At 37.4% G+C, this 23,207-nt stretch overlaps 1 protein-coding gene across 1 annotated transcript in view; it reads right to left on the bottom strand.

Annotated features, from left to right (window-relative positions):
* Positions 1–22,888, bottom strand: part of znf385b (zinc finger protein 385B) — a 207,198-nt gene extending 184,310 nt beyond the window's left edge. The window contains exon 1 of the mRNA XM_065252220.1: positions 22,804–22,888. The gene's annotated coding sequence lies outside the window, so the exon portion shown is untranslated. The remainder of the gene's footprint in view (positions 1–22,803) is intronic.
* Between the last annotated feature and the right edge of the window lie 319 nt (positions 22,889–23,207).

Raw genomic sequence — 23,207 nt, 5'->3', positions numbered from 1 at the left:
CCGAAAAAATTTGAGCACCATTGAGTTGCTCATGTTTTCTGGTGGATTAAAAATATTTTAATTTGTGTTCAGCTTGAGAATTTTAATTTTGGGGTGAACCATCCCTTTAATTTGACATATTTTCTATAAAAAAAACTGTGTCTGATGTTTGATATTTTTCTGAAAACTGTTTATTTATATCTCAATGCCACTCCACCTATGGTGTGAACCAATTAAACTACTACACAAGTTGGGGAATGACAATTTGGCATCTCCAGTTCACCTAACCTGCATGTCTTTGGACTATGGGAAGAAACTACTGTACCCAAACTGACACACACAAACCTCCTGACCCAATCGAGGCTCAAACTGGGGACTTTCTTGCTGTGAGGCAGTGCTACCCACTGAGCCACTGTATTTTTTACTAGAGAATGAGTCAAAATGCTGATCAAGATAATAATTTATTGCAAAAAAAATCTTTGCTGTGAAATTCATTAGTCAAAAAGCCTGAAGGTAGATACTGTACATGTACATGCTCACACACACACGCACACATTCTGTAACACAATGATAAGACAGCAGTCATCACGTCAACAGGAGGTGGAAACATGCTTGATCAGGTTAACAACTAAACAGCGTGGGAAACAGAGCGATACTCAGATGGTACCAGCGTGTGCAGATCGAGGGCACTGATGATCAGAGCGATCAGAGCATCATTCAAAAAGAAGGACAAAGGGAAGGTTAGATTCACATTACTGTGAGGCATTCGAATAAACCTTGCTGGCCTAATAATGTGTCGTTTAAACCAACCTGATCTCACAAATTTCTGTGGTATAGTCTCAGAATATTTTGCTCATTTATCTGTGTCATTGTCACGGATCTCCGTATTTTCCATGTCCGTACCACAGACTTTCTTTTCTGTGTCAGTTTCACATATTGGTTACTCAATTGATTTTCCTATTTTTAAACCATTGTCGCTTGGGTTTGGAGTTAGATTTGGGGTTTGGGTTAGGATGTCACTTTAACTATTGGTTTATACTATTTTTTTCCAGATTTTTAAACAATTGTCACCTGACGTTAGGGTTAAAGTTGAGTTTGGGTTAGGATGTCATTTTATTGAACAGAAAGTCGTTCTAACCACAACCCCAATTGACAATGGTAAGAAAGTAGGAAAAACAATTGATCAACCAATACATGAAACTGATACAGAAAAGAAAGTCTGTGGTACGGACACGGAAAACTGCGGACTTAGCTATAAATTAGCTAAATATTCCGTGATTATAACACAGAAATTCGTGAGATCAGGATGCAACATGAGAGCTGAATTATTAAAAAGGACTGAAATTGTATCAATGTAATTAAGTTGCTGAAATGTAAAGAGCTGGAAGACAAGTGTGACTGGATCAAACTATAATGTGCAAGTTTATTAAATGCAGAACATATTCAAAGCAATTTTCTTTGCTAGATATTTTTAAAAGGGAAACATAAGATTTTTTGATATACATAATGGTCACATAAGTCCATCCTTCAAATGAGACATTAAACCAAGGTCCTGACTCCCAGGATATCATTAGAAAAAGAAGGGGTGTGACCCAGCATCCTGGCCAAATTAGCCCATTGGCCTAGTAGGGATGCTTAACGATTAATCGCGATTAATCGTTAGCAGAATAAAAGTTTTTGTTTACATCATATATGTGTGTGAACTGTGTATAATAACTTTGTATAAATAAATGTACACACATGCATGTATATGTTTTAGAAATGTTTACATGTGTATATACATTTGTATATTTATGTATAATTTATATTATATATAAATATAAATACTTAATATATTTAAAAAAATCTTAAAATTATACATGAATGTGTTCATATTTATATATATATACATATTTATTATACACAGTTTACACACATATGTGATGTAAACAAAAACTTTTATTCTGCTAACGATTAATCACGATTAATTGTTTAGCATCCCTATAGCCTACTAATCATCTCCTCATATACTAATTGGCTACTTCATCTCCACTAATAAGCTGGTGTGTGGTGGGCGTTCTGGCGCAATATGGCTGCCGTCGCATCATGCAGGTGGATGCTGCACATTTGTGGTGGTTGAGAAGAATCCCCCCTTTCATATGTAAAGCGCATTCAGTGCTGCAAAAAAGCACTAGGCTATATAAATGCAACAAATTATTATTATTATTATTATTATTATTATTGAAAGGAGTGCCATGCAGTTTGCATATACAGCTTCTCTAACTGCTGGCTGCTGCAGGAACACAAAAAGAGATTAAAGAGAATTTGACATGTAATATTTATAAAATATGACATCATACAAGAAGCAGAACATTTGCTTCTTTGGTCAAGAGATACATATAGAGGTCAACAGAACAGATACATGGCTAAATCCCCAAATTTGTTTTCCCAAATGTTGACCGGAGGGGATAGGAAAGGGGCAGTCAAAGTGCAATTTCATTCATATTAGAATGAATTACAGGTCACAAGTGATTTAAAATCATATCACACCACAGCCAGGGAAAAAGAAGCAAAGCAATGCTGAACGTATTGCAATATCATAACAACAGAGCAAAAAAGGCCATGTTTGTCCCCATAGCTGCTGTGTATTCGGGATCTGGGATTTACCCGCATAATTATCTCCGAGTTAGTAATCCATTGCTGACCAATCATCTCAGAGATGGGGCTTACAAAGGTCACCCTATTTGTGTGGCCCTTTAAACTATAATTTGTACCTCTATGCCATCAGATTATTCTTAATCTAAATGACTCGCATGCTTGCCAAACAGATCATCTTTAAGCTTCATGTTTTGGGAACAAGTAAATGTGGGACTTAATAAAACCATTCTCTTATTTTGCCTTACTGTTATTCTTATATTTGCATTCATGAAATATCTCACAGTACTGAACCCCCTCTAGCATGACTACATGAAAACTAAAACTTTAAATAATGACGTGAACAAAAATGCAAAGAGGGACAGAACTGAATCAGTACTTCACTGGCTTCTACCTTTCATGCGGCAGAGATTTTGAAATGAGATCCTGAAAGAGGCAGCTGAAAGGTGGTAAACTAGTTTTCAATTACAAGGGTTTCCTTTATACTGGAACCATCATGAAAAATGAAGGAGCCAAACGCTCCATACATACACTAACACGTAGTGTTACTTGACAATGTAAGAGAGAAAAGAGGCAAAGTGGTGTCATGCAAAATCCAATCTCCCGGCAGAATCTGATGCTTGTGGGATCCCAAGAGGTGGCTGTTTGTAATGCTCGAAGAGTCTGTCATGTTTTCCTGTTGTTGTTGTTTATTGAACAGGACTTTGTAGAAGATAATAATATTATAGTAAAATATATGCCACGTAAATTTGTGGATATTACTTAAGGTACAGTAAAGTTCTGTTAAGAATAACAATTTAATTATTTATATTATTTTCAAACCAGCATTTGATAAAAAAAGGGACAACCCTAGACCGTTTTATTAAATTAACCCAGAAAATTATTAAATGAACCCAGAAAATGTTAGACTAAACTATGGGTTAATGCAAATATGTCTACAGTAAAGTTGTAATTTTCTGTTAAGAATAGGGGTGTGACGGATCACAAAACTCACGGTTCGGATCACATTACGGTTTTTGAGGCAGGGATCATATCATTTTTCGGATCAGCAATAAAAACGGGTGGGAAAATTGAATAACAAATAAAGAAATTACAATCATTTATAAAAAAAATAAGAAAGTTGCACATTAAGTAAGGTCTACAATTAGCCTTAGGTACAGAAATTGAATCAAATGAATTATAACACTGTCGTTATTGTATAAATTAAATATAATTATTTATTTTTAGAGCTACAGAAGTGATTTTCTCTTTGTCTTGGGTTGTTTGATTAACATTAATGACACAGACTTAAGTAGGTTAATTGAGGTTACTGTCTCTTTAAGACCAAATAAGCACATACTGGTTTCTGACTCTAATCTATACAAACACTTAAGACATACACGTTTTTATTAGAAAAATAATAATGTGGAGATCATTTGGTTTGTATGTGCCCTGTCAATAACAAAATTGTTATGTTCGCTTGCTTTTTGAAACGCGTCTCTCCATGTGTGCACTTTTGAGTGCACTTAAAATGCACGCGCACACACAGATAAAAACCCAACGTTTTTAAGAGAATAGAAAATATTAGTGTTTCCATATTTAATCCAAAACCAATATAGACATTTTAAATGCATAAATCTAATACTTTGAGGAGTACACAAGCATATACAGAAATGTACCTTTTGTTGCTTTTGTTATATTTTGTGATACATAATAAGACAACATAAAACATCATGCAAAATGTTCGCATTTCCAATCAAATAAACCAAATAAACTAAAAGCAGGTTCTTTTACCCAATGGGGGGGGGGGGGTGAATCATGTATGACACTGTAACCGAGGGTCAGCCCTTAAGCTGAAGTGGCGGATCACATTAAGTGTCTCTCTATGTAGAAATGCATTAACTTACTGCCTGCAGTGACCAAAGCTTCCTCCAATGGTTTCTATTCAAACAAAGCAAGTCATTGACCCATGAAGCATTTCGGCTCTTTCAATAGCTTTAGGAGATATTGCGTGTAAAGGTCTTCTGGTTTATCCATTGGCATCAGACGCAATGGGTGTGAGTTACCTCTCGCACACTCTGGTGTCAGTGTTGAAAGGATTAGAGGAGCCCTAATGTTTCCCATCTGTCACTGAGCCAAACCGTCCCTCGGCTCATCTGATTCCACAAGCTGCTTCCTCCCTAAAATCACATTTAACTAATGACTCCTCTGCCTCTGATTAAACTACAGATCCTGTTTTAATCCACCATCCATTATATTACAGCATTCATGTGAATACTGTTTATGTCAACATTTATCTAACTTTCGGAAATTGTTAATCATGTATCTTGTATTTAGCTAATTTCAGCATAGCACCTGTGCAGACTTTCAATAATACAGTTGTTTCTAAATCTGCTATAAAAAGGACACTGGGTGCGTTCCAAAACCTAGTAAGATGCCAACATAGGCAGCATTTTTAGACATCGTAGGTACACTCACAACAAAAAGCTTTTCTAATAGGTAAGGAGTACTACAATTTTGGCCAAATTCAATTTATGGTAGTATCCTTTACAGAAGGGGTGTCAAACTCATCAGGTTGAGGGCTGGATGGTAAACAACGTCACCATGGGAAGGCCAGAAAACATTTTCAAACCTTTGTGAGCTAATAATTGTGTTCAAATTAACTAAACAAACAACAACATAATTAGCAAGAAAGCTGGAAAAACACATAGCTCTGTGAAAATTAGGTCCCGTTCTTTTAGTGTTTTTGAAGCTTTAATTGTGTTTACAGTGCGCAAAATAACATGTGTTCATGTTTCACATGTAAAAAACGCTATATTTTTCACACAATTTACTTTATTACTGTATACTGCTGTTTTCACTGTCCTCAAAACGGGCTGATGTCTTAATTGTTCTGATTGGGTAGCGTGTTTAGTGTGTTGTGATTCGATAGCAGCTTAGCCTGCCGTTAGCTTAGCTGGTGACTGACATATTCCTGTGGGCGGATTTTAGTCAAAAAAGTGTTCTACTGATGTCATTAAAGCAGGAAGTAGAGGGCTGTAGTCCAAACTGGCCGTTCGCTGTAGGCTTTGAAAGACGAATTCTGTTGAAGAAAATATATCGCCTGGTAGTGAACTTTGGGCTTTATCATTATACAGGTATTATTTATGCTATTATAGCAACATTACATACTAACTAGGGTTTAAAAAACGGGATCAGAAAGAATGTGACCTTTAATACACTCATACTGTATAAAACACACACACAAATCAACATCTGTAAAAACCCACTGGTCTTAGGATGAAAATTTTATTGAACTTTATCTTCATCAGTTTTGAGGCAGTTGCTACTCTCATTTGTAGACGTTTGTGTGTGAGTCCTGACCAACCACAACATTTAAAAGAAACTGCACCGTTTCAATATTAGAACCCACTACTGTTCGTTGCGCATCGCTCTCGCGGCTTAAAGCAGAAACTGATTCATGGCCACTTCGTACACGGTTTGCGGCGGTACTGGCGCACGGTTGCCGCTTTTCTCGATGTCTGCCACGAAGAGCCATGTCTGTGGAAACGGCAGAATGTTTGGGTGCACAAGGACTGCGTGAGGTCCGTCACGCTCTGCCGCCTGAGAAACTATCTGAGTTTTGCTGCTTTCCGCATGTTTTCATTTAAACTAGCACTGGCGCCTGCGTAAACAGATTTTTAAGATATGTCATTACTATTTAATGATACATTATTATTAGGGCCGGATTGGACCATGTTTGTGGGCCATGTTCGGCCCACAGGTCCTATGTTTGACACCCCTGCAATAATGCATTTTGAAAATCCTTGTTGATTACATGTAGTAGAGCCCGACCGATAAAGGATTTTGAAGGCCGATACTGATACAAATGTTTGATGGTTTTAAAATCCGATATTCCAATATATCGGCCAATATTTTTCCAGAAACTCGCAACAAAACATTAACAGATTTCCCTAACATTAGTTATTTGTAGTTATTTATGAGTTTTAACTAAAATAATATGATGATGCATTTTTAAAAAGAAACTTGTTTCTTTTATTGTCACAACAGAACATAGGAACATCAAAAAATTTTGACAGTAATAATTATAAAAATGAATGATGACATTATTACTATCATCATCATTTATATTATCATTAAACAAGATAAAGGTCACTCCTAAATGTTTGTGTGCGTGTGTAATAATTAGTCCCTATATTGCCTGTACCTTATAATTGCCGTATATACCCGAATATAAGACGACCCCCCCCTCACATTTTCCAAACTTATTTTGGGGTTTTCACCAGAAAAGTATTTTATTTAAAATTTTTTATTATTCCTCTCTCTCTCTGTGTCTCTGTGTTTCGTCCGTTTTTTTTTTTTAATATTCATTATTCGGCCATTATGAATGCCGATACCGATAGTTTGGAAAACGACTAATATCGGCCGATAATATCAGCCTGCCGATATGTCGGGCGGGCTCTAACATGTAGTGAATAAAATTCTATAAAATCTAATTAAAGTTTTCTTTTTTTTAAATATTTGTTTTTGACATGTTGTTTTAGAAGTTTTAATGGCCATCCATATTTATTTTTCAATCTATTTTATTAAGATAAAAACAGAAAATACAGGAAATATGTACAAAAATATAAAACTTTTCAGGATTAAATGTCTTCTTTAGGCATCGTCTGTAGTGATGCACCGATGTATCGGCCACCGATACTTATCGGCCGATTTTTGATGAATTTGAAACCATCGGCATATCGGCAATAGCACGAGAAAGGCCGATACCGATTGTTTATTAATTAACTGCATAAAGTAATCCATTATATGTAAAAAATTAGGTAATGTCGTTAATAAAATAAATGCTGAATAGCAAAAACCACCTTTGAAGGTTGTCATGTTGTCTTATTATATTTGTTTTAGCTTAATTTGTGCCTCTCTTATTATGTTGGTCAGTTGAATGTTAATTAGATCCAATCCGTGTTCAGGTAAAAATAATTTGATGCAGAAATAAACTAGCTAATAGACCAGCTGTATAGTATTGTATACAAGTGTTTAATACCGGTATCGGCATCGGTATCGGCCAAAAGTTGTCTGTTTAAATCGGTATCGGCCCAAAAAAATCCTATCGGTGCATCCCTAATCGTCTGTGTTTAGTGTGACATCTCTTGGCACTAAACACATCTTGAGCGTTATTGAGCAGAAGTAAAAAGACTATTTTACTTATTTTATTTAGCTTAAAGAGATCTTGCAATTTCCTGCTACTGCTCAAGTAAGACATCAGTTTACATTTTTATACAGTTTTAATACTATATACACATTTCCTGTATTTTCTGTATGTATTCTATTAAAGAGACTGAGAAACAATTATATATGATCACTATAACATTGCAAAAACAAATAATCTAATTCTGGCATGGTGGCCTAAGCATTTTGCACAGTACTGTATATATTTATGCTTACTACAGTACAGCATCATTAGTATGCTTACGCCAAATGCTACTGAAATCAATTGTGATTCGAGTCTCCCATGCATCATAAGAAACGCTACTTGTATGGAGCATACAGTTCATATTTGCATAAAAGGTATACAAGCAGTCACTGGAAAAGGTCCTAATATGTACCATTGAGGTACAGATATGTACCTTTGAGGTATAAATATGTACTTCAAAGGTGTACGTTTTGAAAGGGTACTGCCCCTGTGACAGATTTTTTGCCCTTTTCTTGTATAGAATAGCTGTCTACAATATGTAAAGCATACTATATGGTTCACTTAGCAGGCAGTCACAGTAAGGTAGCCTTCTGGGTTTTGAAACAGAGCTAATCTGTCCATCTCTGGATCCTATCTGATTAAATTACACACATGCCATTACATGGGATTAAGTACATGATATGAGCTACATTCATGACTTTACGACATTAATAGACCAGTGGCGGCTAGTGACTGCTCTTCTGATGGGGTGCAAATTCAAAATATGTGTTTGTTGCGTCATGTGAACCATGTGCATCACGTGTTTTGTCAAAATAAGTGCCTGCTGCACACGCGTCAAAACCATTTATGATAAAAGAGACGCTCACGTTCACAAAATACACGCACACTCCATTAACAGAAAAGTCTGATTACGCATGAGATTATGTAAGCATCTGGCAAACGTGAGGGTCTGTTTTATTATAAACCCTTTAGATGCGTCTACAGCAGGCACTTATTTTGACAAGACACGTGATGCAAATACATTCACTCGACGCGCCAAACACATATTGTGAAATTATTAACCACACACATGATGGGCTACACACATGTTGTGACAAACTTCGCATTTTGAGCCCTCGAAAAAAAAAGTCACCGGCCGCCACTGTAATAGACATGTTGAAACATTAATAGAAAATAGGTGTTTTATCAGATTTTTGCAGGTTTACAAATAACCAGAGGCGCTGCTATATAAACCACGGCAGCTGTTGTAGTTTAGTTTCTTCTGTAGGTCTAGTACTCAGACTCAACCTCAATTTTGTGGTGGCAAGAAGGTTTATGTACAGTAAGGAACTTAGAAGTCTGGGCAAAGACAGACGCCTCGTACCGGCAGCCTATCAAATGGACTAAGTGAAAGCTCTGAAACCCGTGAGTTGAGACAAGAGTTTTAAAACGCCATGGCTGTGCTAAACCTGATTATAGAAACTGATTTAGTGGGTGCAGACTCAGCACTTTACCTCTTCTGCTTTCTCAAAAAAGCAATACAAATTGGATATCATGGCGTGAAATTCAATTTGTTCAATCTAAATCCGATGCGGCAATGAGAAAAAAATGCAAGGCGAACAATAGTTTAACCTTATATCAGGTCAAATGTAAGAGAAGTGGGTTGATGGGTTGCGAATAAAGGAATGGTTGCAGTTCAAGTCTGATTGCAATACAGCAAAGATAAAAATAAAAAATATGACCCTGTCTATGAATTTCTAAAGTCGCTTAATCATTATGTGGTTTCAGTCATTGACTTTCAATCCTTGACGTGATCTTCCTCAGTCATTATTAAAGATATCAAGGATATATTTTCACAAAATGTTCTTTGTATAAGATGACTTGAAAACAATAAAATCTAAAATATTGCCTTTAGCTGGGTTTTCTCAGGCAGGGTGACAAATATGCTTTATCAAATAAATAAATAAATGCAAATAACTGTGGGACATTATTTGCACATTCATTAATGTTAGTGAAACGTCTGCTGTGGTTAAGCATTAACAAAATGTCATGCCTGTGTAATGATAATAATTTTTAAAAGTTGACAATAGTTCTTAAAAATGTTAATAGATTTCAGTGTTTGATGTTATAGACATGTTTGTATCCTTTCATATAAGTACTTTGAGGTTTGGTTTGGTTAGGTCAGCATCAATGTGTGATGTATAATCTGTGTCCCGAAGCAAAACCAGTTGAAAAGTTCTGCTGCTGAGCATGCTGGGAATCACATAAAACACACAACTTGTAGGATCTATTAATGTAAGTTATGATGACATCGGTCCTATCCCAGACACTAAAAATACACATAAAAGGTAATAACCTCAAACTTACAACATTTAATCACAGTTTAAGAGATTTGGTATTGTACATAATTGTAAATAATTCAAGATTACTTTTGTTCTTTGTGTACCATAGTAAATAAATGATTTTGCTCATGTTGCAGAAGAGCCTACATAATTTAGAAACTGCTGACTCCTTTCATTCACAATCTCAACCTTATTTTATTTAGCCTTTTATTACAGATAAATAATATAAACAAACTTGTTGCAAACTCAATTGCAACTAAAAAAAGGAACACAAGCACAATGACTCAATGTGAAATCCAGAATATGCATTGTAAGTAGGGATTAAATGACTCGATCTGTACTCGCTAAATTTAACATCTCGAGAACCGATCTTTCTGTTTACTTTTGTCATCATAGGGATCTTGAATGCATTTAGAGAGCATTTTAACGCAGTGCAAGCATTTTTATAACACGTTGCTCATGTGCGACGTGCAGATTTAGATTTCTCTCTCTGCCTTTACAGAGATAACTTATGTGTATTTTCTATAAGCATGTGCTCCGGTCCTATCAGTGCGAAGCCTCTTCACATCCCCATCAAACAGCGTATACGACACATACAGTATCTATCGGGGACAATGGCATCCTCATGCTGAAGGTTTATTATTTGCATGCTTTTTAGACTTCAAACTAGGGCTGTGACGATGCATTGCGTTCCCCATTAAATAAACCTGCCTGAAATCGATTCTGAATCGCAAGGCTCCGATTTGGTGTTTCATGCACAGCTTGTGCGTGTACTACGGTTCTGTGATCAGTAGGAAGTCCTTATCAATCTAAAATCACTGAGTTTGAGTCGTTTATAATGTGAATTTAAAAAAGCAAAACTCGTCAAACACAATCATTCAAAATATTTTATTATCATGAAAATACCTGAAACAATTTGATATAAATATCCCTTAAGACATTTCCTGGAATAGCATTTGTAATAGGGCTGCAACTAACGATTATTTTAATAAGCGATTAATCTGCCGATTATTTGTTCGATTAATCGATGAATCGGATAAAAAACAAAAAACAAAGAAAAGCGTTCATTTCCAACCCCTTGTTCAAAACAGAACTAAAAGAGAAGAAATTGCACAAACATGTTGCTCCTTGAACACACCTGAGCTGTTACAATAATAATAAAATAAAATAAAAATGGACTAACACAAAAAATACACATGTATGCTTTACATCTGCCAAATATATAGACTTTTTTATGATGCATTTCCCATCAAGAAGCCTCTCTTGATGGGATCAAAAAGATAGTATACGAGTACACTCTCAGAAATAAAAGTACAAAAGTTGTCACTGGACAGTACCCTTTCAAAAAGGTACACCTTTACCAAAAAGTGCATATTAGTACTTCAAAAGTACATATTGGCAGTTCAAAGATACATATTTGTACCTAAATGGCACATATTAGGACCTTTTATAAAGGTTACTGCCCCAGTGACAGCTTTGTACCTTATATTTGACTCTATGTGTTTTCTCTGATCGGATAGCGATCTCATATGTTAAAATAATAAACAATAATTTGGCCACATAAATGCGTCTTGTGAAAACGGAAAATGTGTCTTCTACTCCCGCGCATAATGCAAATACACCATTCATTACTTCGCCTTAAAAAACGTAAGACGATGTTTATGCAACAACAGGCGGCACTTACTGTATGATGTACTGTATGTTGGGCCGGGCACGCGCGTCTCCTTGCTCGGCATGACCTGGAGCGCGCAGTACAGAACAGCAGGAGAGTGACGGCGCGATGATTTAACATACAGGTCCATGACGGGGAAAAGCGTTCATACAACTCTCTCTCAACGTTTTATTTCTTTGTTTAATATCATTGGAGTTTGTCATTGGAGTTTTTTATTCGTTCTAGAAACTTTTTTTACTCGCTGTCGTCGCTCCATAAAGCATAAGCGTGTCGTCTTTGTTTGTTTACCTCTTTGCCGGCTATAACTTCCAGTTGACGTGCTTACGTTTGGGAGGAGTAAAACACTGACATGTGGTTTTCCTCTACCTTTGCTGTTTTTTTATCTTTTCTCCTCCGCCCTGTATTTTCTCCGCCCTGTCTATGAGGCGCCGAACTCTGCAAGCAACAGTGCGCGAGAGACCGACGCTCCGTCCCAAACCGCATACTTCCATACTATATAGTAGGCGAAAAGCACTACTTCTCGTACTCTTTGTCTACTATATAGTATGGAATTAGGCGGTTTTGTATTCACTCCGCTCCGCGCTTAACTGAAGTTTTTCCTTTTTTTTATTAAACGTCTCTGCGTCACGCGACACAACGAATCGATTATGAAATTCGTTGCCAACACTTTTAGTAATCGATTTTTATCGATTTAATCGATTCGTTGTTGCAGCCCTAATTTGTAATGCTACTTCTTCTGTGGCACAAATGGCGTTTCTACACGAGAGCGCCCTCTGGCTTTTGGATGTGGCAGCATTTCACCGTAGTTCATTAAAATCAATTCACTGAGAAAACGCATTGCAAATTTATGTTTAATAAAGTTGTATACAACATCCATTCCAGAGAGCTTATATGGTCACTGGGTTGGTAACTTTACAGAATTCAAATTTTGTAACTAAAAGGTGCATATTGGTTCCTCAAAGGTAAATATTGGTACCTTATGCTGCATACACACAAAAGTCAAACTTTGCTTTTCTCGCTCTAGATAACTTGCGGGATTTAACTTTGTTTTAGTGATGCACCGATGTATCGGCCGCCGATATTTATCGGCCGATTTTTGATGAATTTGAAACCATCGGTATATCGGCAATAGCACGAGAAAGGCCGATACCAATTGTTTATTAATTAACTGCATAAAGAAATCCATTATATGTAAAAAATAAGTTAATGTCGTTAATAAAATAAATGCTGAATAGCAAAAACCACCTTTGAAGGTTGTCATGTTGTCTTATTATATTTGTTTTAGCTTAATTTGTGCCTCTCTTATTATGTTGGTCAGTTGATTGTTAATTAGATCCAATCCATGTTCAGTTAAAAATAATTTGATGCAGAAATAAACTAATAGACCAACTGTATAGTATTGTATACAGGTGTTTAATATCGGTATCGGCCAGAAGTTGTCTGTTTAAATCAGTATCGGCCCAAAAAAATCCTATCGGTGCATCCCTACTTTGTTTCATGAAAATTTTCCATTCGAGTTTAATTTTTTTAACTTGAGCGAAAGACGAGTTTGAGGCGAATAGTGCCTTTCAACAGCAATCGCCGCCCAATATAAATTCGCATCTGTTCATGGCTTTGCATTGACTTTTCATGTAATATAATGAAAGTAGTTACAAATCGCTTCTGGTGTGTACAACAGCATTAGAGGTACATACTGATACTTTAAAGGTACATATCTTGTACCTAAATAGTACATATTAGGACCTTTTAAAAGGTACCATCCCAGTGACAACTTTTTCCTTTTTTCTGAGTGTATGATATGACAGATATTGTTTGTTATGCATCTGTCATGCAAAATCACATATTTTAATGAATCATGCCAAATCTGTTCCTGGGTTTTTCAATTTACATGTGTGTTCTGTGTTTACTCGGCTATTACATAATGCATAAGCAGCTCTCTCATTAGAAGAATGTAATGTAAACTCAGTCTTTGCACTTTTTTCCCATGACACCCATTACATCCGTCCCTTGGTATTGGCTCGTGGTGCAAATTCACCCAGTTATGCCACAAATATAAATGCATGAGTACAGCGGGTGCTTTAACAAGCAGAAAATGACCAAATTAGCATCAGCTTGGTGAAGCAACTCATGCAGAATTTGCATGACTGTGGAAACCAGGAGTGACATAAAGTGAATTATGAATCAAAAGAGTATTTTGGGTGTTTAGGACACAAGTGTGCAGCAGGGGACATCCGACAGGGTGAGAGTGGACGGCAGCGTGGGACCATAGGGAGAAGATAATGTGGTTTATAGAGCGAACAGTGACTTTTCCACTGGCCTTGGTTCTGGGAAGATATTTCATCCATAATCATCCATTAATGTCATCCTTAGGGATCTCAAAAAATCTTCAATAAAGAGCTCCGAGCTTTGAACCAAATCAACCAGCCCTGATTCAAAACATATTAGTCAATGAAAAATGAAAGTTACAGGAAAGGTCAAAGAATTCATTGGTCATGGTAAAACGAAAAGAAAAATGATAAAAACTAAATCAAAGTTTCATATTTATGGCTGGTAAAAATGCCCTCTGTCATATTGACTTTTACAGTAACACATTACAGTGCCACTGGTTAACAACCCCCGAGTTTTGAAATGAATTTCTCTATGAAAGAATAGGATTTTTTCTGTCTAACCTGTGCTGTAGAGCTCTGTTTAAATCCCCTGATTTTTTAAGTCCCAAAAAACAGCCCCAACCTTGTCTGAGAAAACATGGAGTGAGTCATTACCCCTTTCCTTACCCATCTTTCCTTTCTTCCACCTTCCATTTTCATCCCTGCTGCTAATTACTAAAACTAGCTGACCTTCCCCATATCCTAGTTTCCCAGCTCCGGTTATCATTCGTTAGACTCCGCTGAGACGCAGGAGATGTGGAGGCAATTTATTTCTGCCCCATTCCAAACCCAGCCAGAATCAGCGCCCCCCTCCTGGGCTTTACTGTCAGTAAAAATAAATGTAAGGTCAAAGGAACTACACACACAATGATGGAGGTGTACACACATGTGCGTGTGTGTATTGGTAGTAATATTCATATTAATTCAGGTCAAATTAGACATCATGTCACAACTGCATGTCACTCCACAGCAGTTCTGACCTTAACAGGAAATTAGTTTTTATATAATTTAGTTAGCAAAACATGGGAAAGTATTATTAAGCCATAATGACAAACAACTAATAGACCAGCTGAGAGACATTAACCGTATTAACAACAGTATGTTAAAAGCAACCTGATCTCACAGCAATTCATACGTATTTTACGTATTAGTATAAATTCATAGAAAGTGAAAAACGTACACTTATTAGACAAAGAACAAGAATGATGCCCCAAACCCAAAGTCACGGGGCAAAAACAAATCCAAAAAACAAAACATTCATTCTCACACGCACCTGGGCCCTATTTTAATGATCTGAAACGCAAGTGTGAAGCGCAACGCGCAAGTGAGTTTGTGGGCGGATCTTGGGCGCTGTTGCTATTTTCCCGGCGTGAGAAATAACTCTTGCGCCGGGCGCAAATCAATAAGGGGTTGGTCTGAAGTAGATTCATTATTCATAGGTGTGGTTTGGGCTTAACGTCAAATAAACCAATCAGAACGCTATCCAACATTCCCTTTAAACGCAAGGGCGCAAGTTCCATGGCGGGTTGCTATTATGACGGATTTACCAGGCGTACGCCAGGAGCAGTTTACAGCAAAGTAGACCCACGTTCTTGTAAGAGCAGTCAAAGACAGAGAAGTTGTTTTGTATGGGGATGGGAGAAACCCGCCCAAATCAGCGTCGGTTAAACAGGCGTGGGAGGAAATAGCCCCAATTGTCTCATCAGCTGGCATCCCCAGGACGTTGCGCCGCAAGTGCTACAATGATGTCAGGAGACGGGGGAATCCCAAGCTTGCCAGCATAAATCGGCCACGCCGTGTAACGGGAGGTGGATCTGCCTCAGGACCTGACGCCAGCAGAGGACATCGCTGCATCCACCCTCACCGCTGAAAGCCAAGAAACGCAAGCAGTCCAACCCCAAAGTACACTTACAAATCAAGTTCACATACATTAAGGTTTCTTATGAAAACATTTTAATTATTATTTACATAAAATAAACGTAATACAGCCACACAACAAACTTATGAAAATATTTTAATCGTTATTTGCATGAGAATTTTTAAACGCAAACACACAATAAATAAAAACTATCACCACAATGCTCACCACTATGATTCCCCTTATCTCGTGTATTAATATTTTTAGTGTAACAATTTATGATTTGCAAAAATAACTGTTGCATCTGTGTAGTTTAGATGCAAAGTGTATGCGCGTTGTGCACGCTATACATTATGGTCAAGCATGCGCCCTTAAAATAGCATAATAAACAACGCGCAACGCGCCACTGACTTTAAACTTTTTTTTTTGGTCAGTGGCGCAATTGTTTTTTGAAACTGCAAAATAGCATCAGGGATGGTTTGCGCCGGAACACGCCTCTTTTTTTGCGCTGAACCGCCCAGGGAGCGCAAGTTCATTCCCTAGTTTGCCGACGTGCGTCTGTGGAGGGAAAAACCCGCTGTGCGCCGGTGCAAAATACGAATGATACATGCGTCACTGACAAAGTCAATTGCGCTGGGTGCAAGATAGGGCCCCTGGATTTAATGCGCTCTTCTTGAACTCTTGTTTGGACGTGAATACGCACGGCCTGGGTTTAAAGGCGCGCTTGGATTAATGGCATTAATTTTAAAAACGTTGCACTCATGACAGTGTTGCCCTTAGGGTAACTCAGCTTCTTTTTTGTACACCAATCAAGTAACTTGATTGATGAGTAAAAAATGAAAAAAAAATGACTATTGCCCTACCCCCCGATACTATCATGCATCGGCGATCTCACAGGCTGACGAAAGGATGATCTCAAAATGGGGCATATCACCCAACACTAGATAACATTTTTTTAACAAGGCTACAGAATTACAGTATAAAGATCTTAAAAACTAAACAAACCAATTGATGTTTTCTTAATTGTGTGCAAAATTAACATGATTTCCTAAAATATGAAGTTCTAATAAAACAAGTAGAGCATGCTTGTACATAACTTCTGTACCTCGGCTCATGGATCACTTTCACGCATGATGGTGAGCCCCATAAATCACATCAGACAGAATGGGACTAATTACCAGTCACCTATACAGGCATCTCCCAGCTGCATGAGGACAAGCTATAGTACAAAACCAGCTCTAATTTCAGAATGACAGCCTGACTTTTGTGAAATGCACCAAAAATATGCAAAGCATAAAGTAAAAAAATAAAAATAATAAATAATGTGGTATGGTATTTCAATGTAGGTCTGGTAATCTGTAGTTTTCCCAGCGGGATACGGGATGAGACAATACCGTCTATATCGGTACGGTCTGAAATGACCTTCATTCTTTGCAACAGAAGCTCTGCCAGAAATGTACACTGAGGTCAGATGTAAACTTTTCAACCAGCCCAGCCCTATTTCAATATATGATCTGTACAGGGTTCCCACACCTTAGTTAACTTAAAATTCAAGGACCTTTCAAGGACTTTCCAGGTCCAATACCCTCAAATTCAAGGCCTAAATGTAGGGACACATTTCAAATGAGGGCAAGGTTACATCTTTTTAAGATACATTGTTATAGTTCCATTTCGAGGGAACTCGCGCTGCGTCACTGCGGTGACACTTTGGGGACGCCTCCAGGGGTAAGTGCGTCTGAATGTGTATATCAAATTCAACCAATGGTGAGACTTAACCTCAAAGACAAGGTGACGGGGGATCCAGGAAGTATGTCGCTATCTGAAATATTGCCAAAGACAGCGTTACAGGGACGCAGGAATTATGGCAAGGGAGACGCAGCGTCTCATTCCCTTCTCAGGGAACAACAGTTACATAGGTAACTCGAAACGTTTTTACGTTTTTAAACATAACTATGCAAAAAAAACATTTTGGTATGAATCAACATTCGCAGAAGATATAAGCATTTAAAGCGAACAGTTTAGCATGTGTGCTTAAAAGTCTAGAATAGTTATGATATTATCCTACACTACACAGGGAATAATATGGATTTTTTTCCAGACAACTTCTTGCACAAAATAGATTCAAGCACTTTCACTGACCTTTATCTATATGTATATTTTCAAAAACTCCCAGGACCTTGATTTTTTCCCCCCAGATTCACAAACTTTCAAGGATTTCAAGGACCCATGGGACCCCTGTCTGTAATTGATTTTGGGTAAACACTGTATATAAGAGCATTTAAAAACAAAGGGTTTCTCTAGATAAAATTTCATGTGCAAAGTTTGCCACATTTGCAACACATTTTTGTAATCCAGGGCAAATGGTGGCATTTTGTGACCAAAATTTGAGAGTGTGCCACTAAATTTTTCATCAGTCGCACATGTGCGAACAGTAAATCTGACCTTTTTTTGTGATGTGACACTGAATTTTAAACAGCACATTGTACTTTCTGCATCTATTGTATCATCAAAGTATTTATTAGTAATACAGTGTATAACTTAAGAGAAATGTGAACATGTGGTTAGCATGTTGATTTACGTATGTGCCCCTAAATTTTCTGTTTGCGCCCCTAAAATTTTCAGTTGGGGGCCACTGTGCTCCTAGTGAAAAAAAGTTAGTCTGGAGCCCTGTAATCTGATGCAGTAAAACAGGACGCTCAAAACACAAACTCACGGGTCTAGCTGCTACTAAATTCTCACACTGTAAAATGCTGATGTGTTTTTTAGCCCAAACATTAGGTTACACATATTGGTTTACAAGTTGGGATATTTTTAACCCAACATTGTTAAATGATAGGTGAAGAAAAGCCTGCAAGATATTTCATATCAGTATGCATTACATTGTTTACATTAGCATACCATAGTTCTGGGTCCAGGGTAACACCCTGCCTCTTAATGGATTTAATAACGAGATGACACAAACTGCCTTTGGTTGACCCAACACCCCAATATAAAACCATGGGTTGAGACTACATTATGCTGTTATGTCTGGCCCACCCAGACAGCTCAACCATACTGTTATTCTATGATTTTACCATGATTTCATTTACCATGAATATCCATAACAGGTGATTGTACGTTCAAGTCTTATGACCTTAACTAAAAGTAACCATATTTGCACAAGCCTCCATTGTAAGCAGTCTATTCAATTCTATGCTCGCAACCACTTCCTTATTGTCACTGTGGGTACATTTATCTCAGGGACAACCAAGAACAAAGGCGCGTGTTTATGAAAGGAACGTTCCTGCTGACCCATTTTCCCAAGACGACTGCATCAAGGCTGGAAAGTGTTTTGCTATTCAAGGCATGACGCAACACTGCTGAGCAAATGAGTCCTGATGTGGAAATGACATAATTGCTCTCTTAATTACGTACAGGTAGAAGACACTCGAGAAAGAATATGTGAGAAGGCACGCCTACCACCTTCTGTTCACATCACACATCACATTACACTAAAACACAACACATTACATTAAACACACACATAAACCACAGAGGAAATCAAACACACCAAAACCAACATAAACAGTAACACTGGGTTTGGCTGTGTAATGTAACTGGTTGGTTGAAATAATAAAATACATTTCAGATAATAGACTAGTTTTATCTTTAAACTAGTTTGATTTTCATATTTCGTGTATTAGTCCCACTAGCATTTTAAAGTCGCCATGAAACGGAACTAGCAAGTGTCTTATTTTCCCGAAATGGCTTCTGAAATGAAAAACGTAGGGCTGGACTTGAATTGTCCATTGAGAACTGATTGGATCGTTTAAAGTTTGGTCATGTTACTATTTGCTAATCGTTGCAATATTTTCCCTGACCCCGCCCACTTGCCATACCATATGTTCGACTTCATGCAGCGCTATGCAGACCGATCAACGGCTGACTTGAAGCGGTGTATACCAGTTACAAATTTTGTCCGACTTAAGCTGCCGCTGAAGGCATGTGACTGTTTTAAAGATCGCGACAGCGTTTCGAGAGTATCCAACTGCCTCAGCGCTCTGATAACGACACAGCTCTTTGTGATTGGTCGCCTCACTAATGACAACGATCACGTGCGTTTCATGTTTAATCCAACCTTCAGTTCTACTAATATACAATATAAATTCTTTTTTTATGACAAGTAAAAATCCAATATAGCTGAATATGTTATATTGTGTTATGTTATAAAATTCAAATGAAAAGAAGTGAAAGACCAAACTTTATTGGTATTTTAAAGGGACATTCCACTTTTTTTGAAAATATGCTCATTTTCCGGGTCTGGCGCTAGCACTTTTACCATAGCTTTGCACAATCTATTGAATCTGATTAGACTATTAGCATTGCGCTAAAAAAATAACCAAAGAGTTTCAATATTTTTCTATTTAAAACTTGACTCTTCTGTAGTTACATCGTATACTAACCGTACATTCACACAGGGCGTAAGCGTTGTCCGACAGCCAATCACTGTGGCCGCAACACAAGCCCCGGCCTTCCATAAACGTAATTGGCTGGCTCTGCCTAGGTTATTTGCATAAGGTGATATGATTGGCTGACGCACGCGTTGCCGCTTGAAAAGTTGAGAAATGTTCAACTTCTGCCGCGAGCGACGGCACCGACGCGGCGCCGACGGATCCACAATTCAGTTCGCCAACGCTTGACGTCACCCATTAAAAGTGAATGGAAAGCGTCAACGCTTACGCCCCGTGTGAATAAGTAAGACCGACGGAAAATTAAAAGTTGTGATTTTCTAGGCAGATATGGCTAGGAACTATAAATTGGCGTAATAATTAAGGACTTTGCTGATGTAACATGTCGGCAGCAGGCGTATTGATATCATGCAGTGCCCAAAAATAGTCCCCTGCTATTGAAAGTAACCTAGAAAATCGCATATTTTCCGTCGGTCTTAGTACATGATATAACTATCGAAGAGTCAAGTTTAAAATAGGAAAAACATCGAAACTATGGTTATTTTTTGCGCAATGCTAATGGTCTAATCAGATTCAATGGATTGTGCTAAGCTATGCTAAAAGTGCTAGCGCCAGACCAGGAGATCAGCTGACTCTAGGGGACCTGGAAAATGAGCATATTTAAAAAAAAAAGTGGAATGTCCCTTTAATAATGCAGGCTTATGTTTCCCGTTATATTATGGCATACAGTATTAACAGCAATTACAATGTTCGATATAAAGAGTTTTGCAACTTTTTATTAACTCTTTCACCGCCATTGACGATATATCTCGTCAATTAAGAGAAAACGCTTCCCCGCAAATTACGTGATTTTCCGTCTTACCGCAATACCGCTATTATCCACCAGGTGGCACACTTCCGCAACATATACAACCCGGAAGTAGCGCCTCACGTGAAAGAGAAAGAACTCCGTGTATGTTTTAAAGATTGCTCTGCATTTGATCTCGATCAAAAGTCCTTCACAAAAATTGAATTATCTCAGCTTTTTGCTCAAAATTGGGTGTTTTTGAAGAAACCTACCCATGTTTGAGAGGTAATTACAAGAGAATTAATGAAGGTAGGATGAAATGTTTTTTTTTTTTTTTGAAAGCAGAGGGTCTGTTCTTTCATCTGATATATTGTTTGTTTATATATTTAAAAAATAACATTTTCTGGAAGGCATTAAACTTTTGTGAAAATAATGAAAAATGCTGGCGCTGGCTGGCAACTTTTTTTAAAAATGTTGGAGAGGAAAGAGTTAAAAGGTTTGTTTTTTTACAAATTCACCATCTAATTAAACAAATTATTTAAAAAAATATCTACAATATTGCAAAACAAATGACAGTTTTTCATTTCAATATTATTGCAACTTTAAATGGGGTTTAAAAAGATTTCTATGGATGTCCTGTTAAATTTTCTATGGATGTTTTAAAATATTTTCAGTCTTGCATAAATCACACAAAAAACTAATTTGTGACAATGTCTTGGATATCTTAAACTTAACTGAAAGAGCTATGTACTGATTTATGAAGTTTACTGCAAAAATACAAATATGAGACCGATATTTACTGCATTATAAACTGTAAATGTTGCTTACTGCTACCATGATATTGTTGGTGGTGCACTAACACTACTATTATTATTATTATCATCATCATCTAATGTTACACACTACATACACCATCACAGACAGGACATGGATATGATATTCTTTCACCTACTTATACTTTGCCCTAAAGTATGTACTATTTTTGTATGTACCGTTATTGTTATGAGAAAATATAGACATTTGAGTGCTTTGGGAGATGGGACATGAATCTAATTTCGACTACTATTTAGTACTAAGTTACTGATAGTATGCGAATTGGGATGCAGGGTGACACCGGTTGTGTCTCAAAATCAAGTGAGCTGCCATCACATCAGTTGACTACGTTGACTGTGATGCTGACTACAAAGGGAAGAAATTACAAATTCTGAATGGTGTACACAGGAAAGATTAAAACGTGTTTATAAAGTTTAGATGTCCGTGACATACACAGCGCGCGCTCTGATTAGGGACAGAGACTCCAAAGACACGAGAAAGATGCGCGTGGAGGGCAACGCGCACGAGATCTTACAGTATCAAAGACAGAAGGAAATATCAATATAATAAATAAACAATATGCAGACTCCTCAACATGTTATTTTAAATCATAAAACTAAACCGAGGCTGGATCTTCCTTAATGTAAGAATACTAACTTTTATGCAAAGGTTGTTAACGTGTGGTGAAGCACCGATGTGCGCTGTTGTAACATACTGGTAAGATACGAATGCTTCGTGATACATTAATATTAAAACGTAATTCAGCAATAACCGTGCATTTCATAGTCTATACTACACTTCTACACTTTACTTACAGGTCAGCTCATCATAATCTGAACCGTTCCTCGTGCGCTCCGGTGGCGCACGGATCAATTCTTGTTTCTTAAAACCAAAGCCTTTAAAAGATAAGTTAACTCATTTGGATCTGATTTCATTGATAGCTCTATTATAATCCACTAAAAATCACTTACCTGAACAGCCGGTGTGGTGATAAAGTTCAACAGACTTGTCTTCCGCGCGCGGCAGGTTGTGTTTGAGGCGATGCGCCTCGTCCTGACTGAAGTGTTTACAAATCCTACTAAACTGACGGCCGTGTTAGTAATATTCATGAGGCATGACTTCTCTATTGGACATTAATGAGCAACGTCAACTTGGCTGAATTAATATTCAGAAGCTAGAGTTTCGCTATACGACAAATTTTGAGAACGTCAGCGCGGTTTATTTAATATTCAAGTAGAACCTTTGTTATTGGAGAGTAACGTCAGCACGACCTACTTAATATTCATAAGCAAGAACTTCACCATAGTAATCGTATAGAATAGGCAATTTCGCGTTGAAAACCCCTTTCTTTCAGGAAACTAAGCACTGTATGTGA

The sequence above is a fragment of the Paramisgurnus dabryanus genome, chromosome 15 (genome assembly GCF_030506205.2).
Source record: "Paramisgurnus dabryanus chromosome 15, PD_genome_1.1, whole genome shotgun sequence".
Taxonomy (NCBI): Eukaryota; Metazoa; Chordata; class Actinopteri; order Cypriniformes; family Cobitidae; genus Paramisgurnus; species Paramisgurnus dabryanus.
The sequence above is the reverse complement of the archived record's forward strand: the minus strand, read 5'-3'. Positions and strand labels throughout refer to the sequence as shown.